Here is a 12,716-nt window from a genome sequence, read left to right as displayed (position 1 = left end):
TGGATCATGTTTATATAAATTTCGGATATACTGGCCACTTCTCCGGATGTTCCGGATCCTGGTGCCCCCAGGGAAGTGGCCACTTTCTGACCGGTTCTGAAACCCAGCTTGCGACATATCAAACTTTATGGTTTTGCAAAAGAAGAGTAATGGACCATGTTTCTAGAGATTTCAGATACACTGGCCACTTCTCCGGATGTTCCGGACCCAGGTGCCCCTAGGGAAGTGGCCACTTACTGACCGGTTCTGAAACCCAGCTTGCGACATATCAAAGTTTATGATTTTGCAAAACAAGAGTATTGGATCATGTGTACAGAAATTTCGGATATACTGGCCACTTCTCCGGATGTTCCGAATTTTGGTGCCCCCAGAGAAGTGGCCACTTTCTGATCGGTTCTGAAACCCAGCTTGCGACATATCGAACTTTATGATTTTGCAAAAGAAGAGTGTGGTATTTATTGATATAATTTAGTTAGGAACTGATTAATCCATTCTAATTTATACTAAGGCAGCATCACTGGTGAACGTATTTGCTGTCTATCGATGACTGTAATCCACACACTCCATCAGTCTCTTCTACTCTCCGGTTGCTGTGATCATCCCAGATCAACTCGACTACCACATCTCCTTTTTTCCCAAAAACAAAGGACTCTGTGTCTCCAGTAGAATGAATGATGTAATATTGCTGCCACGATGGACGTGTCAGGCGATGACAAGAGTTAGGTACACTTTACCTTGAAGGCGACGACAAGAGTTTGGTACACTAAACGTTGACGGCCTTCTTCTTCTTCTTGCCTTCTTCCTGCTTTTTCTCGTCCATTTCTTCCGCTTCATCGTCACTTACCTCCTTCTTGCGTTCCTTTTCTACCGGAATTTTGATTAGGTATCCAATGAACTGCGAGTGTTCATCCACGTCTTGATCTTGCTCTCCTCCATGTATTCCAGCTGATATTCATTGATGTGGAGGGCGATCTTGGTATGTACCACGGCCGAGGGGTTCTCCGGTGTTCTGACGGACGGTGAAGCTACCTCCAGCGGATGATTCCCACACGTACTGTTTATAGTCGTTGCTGTTGGACGTCCAGCATGGACGAGTAGGAAGCCAGACCAGAACAGAACGATCATGCTGACGTCTCCGGCTTTTTCCGTATTCGATCCTTCGCAGGTTGCTGACCAGATCGGCCTTGGACAAGATCCGGTACAACCGATCCCTCAAAACATCACCGATTTCATTATTACGATCTAAGGCACGAATCCTCTTTATATGAACCATATTCTTCTCAATGAATTTACCAGACTCGATTTTGTAGTTGTCATTAAATTTTCAACTCTTTTCAATCTTTCAATGACATGGCTCAAGGCAGGCAAACGTTTCCACATTCACCACATTCAATGATCAGTGACCATCCGTTCATGGGTCCAGTTACCGATCTGGTTATCCGCAGACTTTCCCTTGATTCTGCTCACCAGATTACCACCTGCATGTTTTCTAATCCTTGAATGGACAAATGCAAATTTACGAATTTTTTAAAATCGACTAGTTTTACATTGAATTTCTTCAGAGTTATTCGCCGCAATTCCGGAGCAGTCAATATCACTACTTTATCGGCCACAGATGCGGCCTAACTCTTGATGTCTGCATTGCCCAGCTTGTACCTACACCAATCATTTTTATTAAGTAAATCGCTTGTATTGTTACGCTATGGTGTAGTCGGTATTATCCGCTACCATGTATGCTGGCCGGAATTTCATCCGCCCCAAGTCACCTCCTTTTATCATGACTAGATATTCTTGCCCGCACCGATTAGATTTGCATCCACCGCAAAGGCACTTCCCTTTTTCAAGGCGAAGTATTTTCGCCCGCACCGGCGGATTTTCATCCACCGCAAAGGCACCTCCCTTTTTCAAGGCGAAGTATTCTTGCCCGCACCGGTTAGATTTTCATCCACCGCAAAGGCATCTCCCTCTTTCGAGGCGAGATATTTTTGCCTGAACCAGTAGATTTGCATCCACCGTCAGGCATCCCCCTCTTTCGAGGCGAGATGTTTTTTTTTAAGCAAAATACTTACTCCATCGGCCCGTGCACACGTGAGTCTGATTTTCATCGCCATTATGTGGTATTTATTGATATAATTTAGTTAGGAACTGATTAATCCATTCTAATTTATACTAAGGCAGCATCACTGGTGAACGTATTTGCTGTCTATCGATGACTGTAATCCACACACTCCATCAGTCTCTTCTACTCTCCGGTTGCTGTGATCATCCCAGATCAACTCGACTACCACAAAGAGTATTGGACCATGTTTCTAGAGATTTCAGATACACTGGCCACTTCTCCGGATGTTCCGGAACCAGGTGCCCCCAGGGAAGTGGCCACTTACTGACCGGTTCTGAAACCCAGCTTGCGACATATCAAACTTTATGATTTTGCAAAACAAGGGTATTGGATCATGTTTCCATAAATTTCGGATATACTGACCACTTTTCCGGATGTTCCGGAAACCTGGTACCCCCAGAGAAGTGGCCACTTTCTGACCGGTTCTGAATACTAGCTTGCGACATATCGAACTTCATGATTTTGTAAAACAAGAGTATTGAACCATGTTTCTGGAGATTTCGGATACATTGGCCACTTCTCCTGATGTTCCGGACCCAGGTGCCCCCAGAGAAGTGGCCACTTACTGCCGGTTCTGAAACCTAGCTTGCGACATATCAAATTTCATGATTTTGCAAAACAAGAGTATTGGGCCATGTTTCCAGAAATTTCGGATACAGTGACCACTTCTCCGGATGTTCCGGAAACCTGGTGCCCCCAGTGAAGTGGCCACTTTCTGACCGGTTTTGAAACCTAGCTTGCGACATATCAAATTTTATGACTTTTCAGTATAAAAGTATTGGACCACGTTGCCAGAAATTTCTCCGGATGTTCCGGAAACCTGGTGCCTCTAGGGAGATGACCACTTTCTGACCGGTTCTGAAACCTAGCTTACGACACATCAAACTTTATAATTTTGCAAATCAAGAGCATTGGGCCATTTTTCTAGAGATTTTGGATGTACTGGCCACTTCTCCGGATGTTCCGGAACCTGGTGCTCCCAGAGATGTGGCTGCTTACTGACCGGTTCTGATACCTAGCTTGCGACATATCAAACTTTATGATTTTGCAAAACAAGAGTATTGGACCATGTTTCCAGAAATTTCGGATATACTGGCCACTTCTCCAGATGTTCCGGAAACCTGATACCCCCAGGGAAGTGGCCACCTTCTTACCGGTTCTGAAACCTAGCTTGCGACATATCAAGCTGCATGATTTTGCAAAACATGGCCCAATACTCTTGATTTGCAAAATCATAAAGTTTGATGTGTCGCAAGCTAGGTTTCAGAACCGGTCAGAAAGTGGCCACATCCCTAGGGGCACCAGGTTTCCGGAACATCCTGAGAAGTGGTCACTGTATCCGAAATTTCTGGAAACATGGTCCAATACTCTTGTTTTGAAAAATCCTAAAATTTGATATGTCGCAAGCTAGGTTTCAGAACCGATCATAAAGTGGCCTCTTCCCTGGGGGCACCAGGGTCCGGAACATCTGGAGAAGTGGCCGGTGTACCCGAAATCTCCAGAAACATGGTCCAATTCTCTTGTTTTGCAAAATCATGAAGTATGATATGACGCAAGCTAGGTTTCAGAACCGATCAGAAAGTGGCCACTTCACTGGGGGCACCAATATTCGGAACATCCGGAGAAGTGGAGAGTGTGTCCGAAGTCTCTAGAAACATGGTCCAATACTCTTGTTTTACAAAATCATGAAGTTTGATATGTCGCAAGCTGGGTTTCAGAACCGGTCAGAAAGTGGCCACATCCCTGGGGCTCCAGGTTTCCGGAACATCCGGAGAAGTGGCCATTGTATCCGAAATCTTAAGAGACATGGCCCAATACTCTTGTTTTGCAAAATATCAAAGTTTGATATGTCACAAGCTAGATTTCAGAGCCAAGCAGAAAGTGGCCACTTCTCTGGGGGCACCAGGTTTCCGGAACATCCGGCGAAGTGGCCAGTATATCCGAAATTTCTAGAAACATGGTCCAGTACTCTTGTTTTGCAAAATCATGAAGTTTGATATGTCGCAAGCTTGGTTTCAGAACCGATCTGTAAGTGGCCACTTCCCTGGGGGCACCTGGTTCCGGAACATCCGGAGAATTGGCCAGTGAATCCGAAACCTCTAGAAACATAGTCCAATACTCTTGTTTTGCAAAACCATGAAGTTTGATATATCGCAAGCTAGGTTTCAGAACCGGTCAGAAAGTGGCCAATTCCCTGGGGGCACCAAGATTCCGGAACATCCGGAGAAGTGGCCAGTTAATCCGAAATTTCTGTAAACATGGTCCAATACTCTTGTTTGGCAAAATCATGAAGTTTGATATGCCGCAAGCTAGATTTCAGAACCGGTCAGAAAGTAGCCACTTCCCTGGGGGCACCAGGTTTCCGGAACATCCGGCGAAGTGGCCAGTATATCCGAAATTTCTAGAAACATGGTCCAATACTCTTGTTTTGCAAAATCATGAAGTTTGAAATGTCGCAAGCTTGGTTTCAGAACCGATCAGTAAGTGGCCACTTCCCTGGGGGCACCTGGTTCCAGAACATCCGGAGAATTGGTCAGTGAATCCGAGACCTCTAGAAACATAGTCCAATACTCTTGTTTTGCAAAACCATGAAGTTTGATATGTCGCAAGCTAGGTTTCAGAACCGGTCAGAAAGTGGCCAATTCCCTGGGGGCACCAAGATTCCGGAACATCCGGAGAAGTGGCCAGTTAATCCGAAATTTCTGTAAACATGGTCCAATACTCTTGTTTTGCAAAATCATGAAGTTTGATATGTCGCAAGCTTGGTTTCAGAACCAATAAGTAAATGGCCACTTCCCTGGGGGCACCTGGGTCCGGAACATCCGGAGAATTGGCCAGTATATCCGAAACCTCTAGAAACAAAGTCCAATACTCTTGTTTTGCAAAACCATGAAGTTTGATATGCCGCAAGCTAGTTTTCGAAGGCAAATTATAGGTTGCACCTCTATTTGATAAGGAGGTTACCCCAGTACCCTCGGCCATAAATCCAGAACAACGGAAAAATCCGGAACCATGATCTCGGTTACGTAAACTAGAAGGATTTTGTGATCAACTGTCAAAATTTCATTAATTTTTGTTGAGAAACGGCTGAGAATCAGATTTTTGAAGTTTTGAGATTGGGAGCAAAATGAGGCACAGGCACATAGGTGTTAAAAAATAGTTACAATTTTTTTTTAATTAATAAACTTCTTCCATTGTCTTTCGGTTTAAAAATAAAACCCTAATGTGGCAGCTCTGACCATACCACCCGCTGGGACACTCAGTAAAATCCACTCATACTTAATCTTTCAGGACAAGCGCCTGTTTGAGCCTAACTGCACCGCACTCGCGCTTAATACGGCTAGCGAAGTTGTTTTTTTTTGGGTGATGTTGTACTTTTACAACGGCGCACGTCCTCAGGTTAAATCTCAGGCCAGACGTACACAGGGTCAAATGTTTGACAAGGAAAAGAACTCAAGAAACAACATCAGTTTGCATTAATAAAAAATCGATCGAGTTATTGTGCATTTAGTTCACCACTGGACTGCGCACTTAGTCTTTATAAGTGCGAAAACGTTAATAACAGTGCGCGATTGCATCAAATCCAGTTGATGTCTTCGGTGCACTATTTCTTCGATTTATGCTGAATAAGTGCTCTGTATACACCGAGTTGATTTGTGGCAGTCGCACACTTTTATTTACGTTTTCGCACACTTGAAAACTCGTGCGATAGTCCAGTGGTGAACTAAATGCGCTCAAAACAAGATGTTTGAGCATTGGTTACGCTTTGGACTAATATTTGACCCAGTCATTCGTTGTCGAGCTACCACGCGAGACAGTCGTCAGTTTCACGCGTCCGGGCTTCTCCTCGTGTTTTCTTCCCCAATTCCAGTGATTTTGTTTTAGAGGTGCGAATACGTTTTGCTAAAGCAGTGGTTTTCCCAAGCCGCGCTTGCTTGCATGTTTCGTTTCATTGGCAAAGCCATAATTCAATAATAAATTTTGAAAACGACGTATGATCAATGCTGCACCATTGATTATACGTCATTTTCAATTTTTTTTTTGCTGAATTCGTTGTAAAGTGCACACTTGGATCGTGTTGGTGAGTGTCCGGTCAATGCGTGTGTGAGTAGTCTTCGGCCAACACAGCGAATTTTTGTTATCCTTCAAGTTCCATCCTCCACGAATGTTGTACTATTTTTTTAGTACGATTAGTTATTTTCCCAAGCCATCCCCCAAGAATATACGCAGATTGTGTATATTGAGGAGTATAAGCAGCAAACAGTAAATTATTTTTTTGTTTGGTACGATTAGTTATCCTCCATACAATATACAAGGTATACATTTAGGGGTATTACGTGGATTTGAACGATCCGGAATATCAATCAATGCTTATTTTTTGCAATACTACAATTTCAATACAGTAATAACAAATACAAAATTCAAATAATGAGCTCATTTCCTGAACGCGAAAACTGTTGCCACGGATCTGTAACTCTGAGCTTGTCATCATACTTGTCGTTATTCCAGGTCATGTGACTCGTTCCCAAAACAAATTCAAGACCATCATTCAGGATTCGTCCTTAGAGTCTTACACCACGGATCTGTAACTCTGAGCTTCCAGAATCCAAATTCGACATTTTCTATGGAAATTATACTTGTCGTTATTTCAGGTCATATGGCTCGTTCCCGAAATAAATTCAGGACATGACCATCATTCAGGATTCACCCTTTGAGTCCTGCTGGTGAATCCTGATGCCGAAAACTTACGCCACGGATATGTAACTCTGAGCTGCCAGGATCGAAATTCGACATTTTCTTTAGATATCATAAATACTTGTCGTTATTTCAGGTCATATGGCTCGTCCCCAAAACAAATTCAGGTCATGACCATCATACGGGATTCGTCCTTGGAGTCCTGCTGGTGAGTCCTGATGTCGGAAACTGATGCCGCGGATCTGTAACTCTGAGCTTCCGGGACACGAATTAACGACAAATATTATTTCTACAGAAAATGTCGATTTTTGATCCTGGAAGCTCAGAGTTACAGATCCGTGGCACCACTTTCCGGCATCAGGACTCACCAGAAGGACTCTAAGGACGAACCCAGAATGCTGGTTGTGTCCTAAATTTATTTTGAGAAGGAGCCACATTACTCGAATTAATGACTAATATAATTTCTAAAGAAAATGACGGTTTTTGATCCCGGAAGCTCGGAGTTACAAATCCGTGGCATAAGTTTCCGAAATCAGGACTCACCGGCAGGACTCTAGGGATGAATCCTGTATGATGGTCTTGTCCTGAATTTGTATTTTGGGAAGGAGCCATATGAGCCGAATATTTTTTTTTTTTTTTTCTTTAATTAGCGACACTTTACACCAAAAGGTGCATTCGTGCCGTATTATTTTTCTCACTTTTATTTTGGTTTTAATACAATGTCACTTTTTTTCTTCGATCTTGTGATCATTTTACACTATGAATCGGTTTTCTGGGTGCCCGGATTGCGTGATCGCTTTGCTGCATTTTCTTCCTTTGTTCCAGTTGACTCGGTTGACAACCACCGCTTCGCTGTATCATCAGTATTTTCTGTCGTTGTATAGTTCTCGTTATGCCACAAAAGTTCAGCCTATTGGACGCAGTGGCTTAATTTCCCCAACAGGGGAGGCCCATCTAGCCGAGGCGGTAAACGCATGGGTATTCAGCATGACCATGCTGAGGGTGACGGGTTCGATTCCCGGTCGGTCCAGGATCTTTTCGCAAAGGAAATTTCCTTGACTTCCTTGGGCATAGAGTATCTTCGTGCCTGCCACACGATATACGCATGCAAAATGGCCATTGGCAGAGAAAGCTCTCAGTTAATAACTGTCCCAGGTAAACACTAAGCACTGTTCTGAGCATTATAACAGCCATTAAACAGCTTTTCAGTGCTAAATAGCTTTATATAAGCATTCCTAATGCTTATGGGCACTATAACCAGTAAGAACTAAAAAAAGCCCTGTAAGCCTATATAAAGCCTACAAGCTGTAAAGAAGTTAGTCAGTGCTGTCACAGGGCTTGGAGCACATGACGTTTATATCAATCAAAATAGATTTCGACCAAAACAGACTCGAGTTGGTCATGATCAATACATTTTTCTTCGATCACGGTATACTACCAAAACGTAAGAGGATTGAGAACGAAAACGAACGAACTCTTCGCCGCCTTGTCTGTCTGCGATTACGACGTCGTAGTGCTCACAGAAACTTGGCTTAATGAGAATGTATTGGATTCCGAGCTGACCGATGAGTATGTGATCTATCGTCGTGATCGAAGTGTGCTTACCAGCGAGCGCCTCCGTGGTGGTGGTGTTTTGATTGGTATCAAAAAGAATATTACGAGTAATGTTATCGACTTCGTTGGGGCTGACCGTCTAGAGCAGGTAGCCATACGCGCAACTGTTGAAGATGTGTCTCTCGTAGTTTGTGCAATTTATCTCCCTCCCAACACTGAGCTCGAACTATATGAACAGCATGCTACGTGTATCAATGATCTGTATAGCCAGATAGGTGCTCGCGACAGGGTTGTAGTTCTGGGTGACTACAATTTGCCTTTCCTCAACTGGCACCTCGATGATGACGTCAGTAGTTTTATCCCAGTGAATGCATCCTCCGAACAGGAATTATCGTTGGTGGAAAATGTCATCGCTGCAGGATTACAACAAGTAAACTGTCTTTCAAACGACAACGGAAGACTGCTCGACTTGGCGTTCGTGAATAATGCCACCGCTTGTGAATTAGTTGAACCTCCTATACCACTGATGAGAGTTGACCCTCATCATAAGCCTTTTGTTATGATCATTGAAGACCTACAAGCCACTTTCGACAACGATATTTCAACTGTGGTTTACGATTTCACTAATTGCGATTTTGATGAGCTGAATGTTGCAATTTCACAAGTCAACTGGCGTGAGAATTTGAATCTGGACAATTTGGACGAAGCTGTGGACAAATTCTATAGTGAATTGGATTCTATTCTTCGACAACACGTCCCTTTGAAAGTGCAATCACGAAAAAGCGGAAGTAGACAACCCTGGTGGAACGGAGAGCTGCGAAATCTTTGGAACCGGCTACGAAAGGCACGGAGACGATTTTTTCGATCGAGAAGTGACGAGAGCAAAGCTGTGGTACGCGAATTAGAATGCCAATTTAGTTCTCTGAACGTATCACGCTTTCAATCGTACATTTATCGCATCGAGGGCAACATGAAGGACAACCCGAAACAGTTCTGGAGTTATCTTCGGAATCGTACTGCTTCCAGTGGAATTCCTCAAACCGTCAACTATCTTGGAGATTCATCAACCTCGCCGTTGGAATCTGCAAGTCTTTTTGCGTCGTTCTTCCAAAGTGTGTTAAGTAATAACTCACCACCTTTGGATGAGTCGTACCTTAATAGACTGCAGAGTTTCGATCTCAACTTGCCGATAACTGCCTTCGATCAACAAGACGTCCGCATCAAATTACGTGGTATCGACAGCTGCAAGGGTCCTGGTTCAGACGGATTGCCTCCGTTGTTCATCAAAGAGTGTTCTTCTTCGTTAGCTGCTCCGGTCGCTCAGCTATTTAATCGTTCACTCCGGGAAAGCACGTTTCCGTCACGGTGGAAAGAGGCGTTGATAACACCCATCAACAAATCCGGAAATGTTCATGACGTCCGAAACTATAGAGGGATTTCGATTCTAAACTGCCTGCCGAAGGTTTTCGAGAGCATGGTGTTGGATTTTGTCTACCCAGCGGTAAAGAATATCATCGACGTGGACCAGCATGGCTTCGTCAAAAAACGATCAACGACCACAAATCTTATGACGTATGTGACCATGCTAACAAACCTCATAGAAAAACGTAAACAGATCGATGCAGTGTATATTGATTTCTCGAAAGCGTTCGACCGAGTACCACACCTACTAGCGGTTGAGAAGTTGAGACGAATGGGATTTCCTGATTGGTTGACTGGTTGGATTGCTTCTTACCTGCAGAATCGTCGTGCTTCTGTTAGATTGGGGGCTATTAAATCCGAATATTTTCACATCACGTCCGGTGTGCCTCAAGGCAGTCATCTCGGTCCTCTGCTCTTCATACTCTTCGTGAACGATCTTTGTGGTGAGCTGAAATCATTCAAAAGTATGTATGCGGACGATCTCAAAATCTTTCGAGTAGTGTCATCAGCACTGGATTGCTGCGCACTGCAAGCGGACGTCGAACAAGTGGTGGACTGGTGTCACAGAAATGGGATGGAGGTGAATGTGCAAAAATGCAGCGTTATCACCTTTACTCGACTTTTCTCTCCTATAGTCTTCTCGTACACGTTGCGGAACTGGGCGCTGGAAAGAGTATCGAGCGTCAAAGATCTTGGTATTACTCTGGACACTAAGCTGCGATTTACGGAGCACATATCCTTGGTAGTAGCCAAGGCATACGCAATCCTCGGTCTAGTAAAGCGAAACACTCGGGATTTCAACGATGTTTACTGCCTGAAAGCCATATACGTCAGCCTGATTCGCAGCATTTTGGAATACAGCGTAATTGTTTGGTGTCCATATCATGCTACACACATTAATCGGATTGAACGTGTCCAGAAGGCGTTTGTCAGATTTGCACTTCGAAGACTACCGTGGAGAGACAGGATGAACCTTCCGCCATACGAAAATCGATGTGCACTAATCAACCTCCCGACGTTGGCAACAAGGAGAACGTATCTACAGAGACTCTTTGTTTTCGACCTGCTAGAGAACAACATTGACTGTGCCGAGCTCCTAGCAAGACTTCGCATCAATGCTCCAGTGAGAAGAACGCGGCGTATTGTTTTCTTCAGGCGCGGGACAAATCGCACGCTATACGGCCAGCATAACCCGCTCGATGTGTGCTGTCAGTCCTTTAATGTAGTGTATCATTTGTATGATTTTAATTTGTCCAAAAATGTGTTTAAGACCAGAATTAGTAATTAAGTTTTAGTCTGTACGATTCCATAATCGAAGACTGTAAATAAATAAATAAAAAATGATCAATACATTTTAAACATCCATGTCGGACGGGTTTGGTGTAACGGGATTATTTTTGTTGTTGGGATGTTTATCGGAATGGCGTTGTTGAATAGATAATGGAATCTGGTAATCTTGATTATTCCATTTTTTTTTTCAATCAAGACAAACTCCAGCTCGTTTCCCCCTTCTTCTGAAACGTTTCCCGAACATTTATATAAACATTGCTTCTCCTGCATCAATTCCTGCGTTCGTCACCACCAAGCTAACCACTGAATCATCCTCATCCCTTATCATTTTCAACCTTCGAGGTTGTTTTTCATGGTTTAAATACTAGTTTGATCACTTCATTCCCATGGTGCATTGGTGGAGCAGATGAGAAAGACAACGGACTTGAACTTGATCAGGAACCCGGAGGACAACAGCTAGAATCTGGATGAAGTAGCAAAAAAACAACTTGAATGGAAGCGAAGGAAGTTAGAAAAGAACAGGAGATAAACAAAATATTGTTTTTCTTTTTTCTTTGTCTCACTTTTGACAACTTTCGCTCCAGAGACTTAGTACGATATTTTAAAGTTGGCCGTATATCAGCCAAATAATTCGCCAGTGGTGGCTTTTGAGCAGCTCTATAAGAGGATTTAGAACCAATTAGCTCTGTTAGCCCGGTTCTACATTCGACTATAGAGCCGACGTAATGCCATTTTTACGGCTTAATGGTTACTTGGGGTGGAAGTGCTCATAGAACACTATGCTGAGAAGCAGGCTTTGTCCCAATGAGGACGTTACGCCAAGAAGAGAGAGAGGGAGGAAAAAAAAATAGTTCTCGTTACTCCATTCGTGATTGTCGTTGTTGTCATTCTCATCTTCGCTGTGGTCATCATCAATTTGAGCCGCCGGTGATTTGTTGTCGTGTTCGATATCGCGCTCATGAGGCCAGCTGGATGGTGTACTTTTTGACGTAGGACTACGTCTCTGTTTTCTATACCCGGTGTCATTTCAAAATTTATGAAACCAAGAGCGTTACGTTTGAGTGAAAGATTTTAAACGCTCACAATATCTTTCCCACTGAACGAAATGATAAACAAATCCCGTTATCCGAGACAAGAAACTCCCACGTTCAATTTGTAATATTCGGAGAACCTAAAAATCATTGATAAATAGTTGAAAAGTTGTTTTAAAGTTAGACATTGAAATCGCTCAAATCTATAAATAATGGTAGCGGACAAATTTTCTCGTTCAGTCTACCAACGCTCTCTGATTGGTGCGCATCGTGGGGGCAACTACGATGCAGGAAGGAATGCGATCATGCGAGAGCTGTTCGTCAGTTCCATTTCGACCACCGTCGAGGTGACACCTCGAGATGGGCAGCAGCACATCGACTCAGCGACGACACTCGGTTATCGTATAGCACCAGGAATCTCATTCACGGCAGCAAGCGGCGGGCCAGTTTTCGATGGCGTCTAGCGTTGAGCGCGGAGAAATCCAACACGAATTGCGTGGCATTGTAAATTCGATTGTACGACATTTTCCCGAAAACCAGTTCCCCGAATGCAGTTTCCCCGAAATTTATTTCCCCGAAAAACGATTCCCCGAACGAACCGTTTC

At 43.7% G+C, this 12,716-nt stretch overlaps 1 protein-coding gene and 1 pseudogene across 1 annotated transcript in view; both read right to left on the bottom strand.

Moving 5' to 3' along the window:
• Positions 1 to 12,716, bottom strand: part of LOC109416314 (scoloptoxin SSD20) — a 295,456-nt gene that overhangs the window by 271,948 nt on the left and 10,792 nt on the right. The gene's annotated exons all lie outside the window — the stretch shown is intronic.
• LOC115257088 (heat shock protein 83-like) lies at positions 644 to 6,179 on the bottom strand (annotated as a pseudogene).

The sequence above is a fragment of the Aedes albopictus genome, chromosome 1 (assembly GCF_035046485.1).
Source record: "Aedes albopictus strain Foshan chromosome 1, AalbF5, whole genome shotgun sequence".
Lineage (NCBI taxonomy): Eukaryota > Metazoa > Arthropoda > Insecta > Diptera > Culicidae > Aedes > Aedes albopictus.
This window is presented reverse-complemented; position numbering and strand designations above follow the sequence as displayed.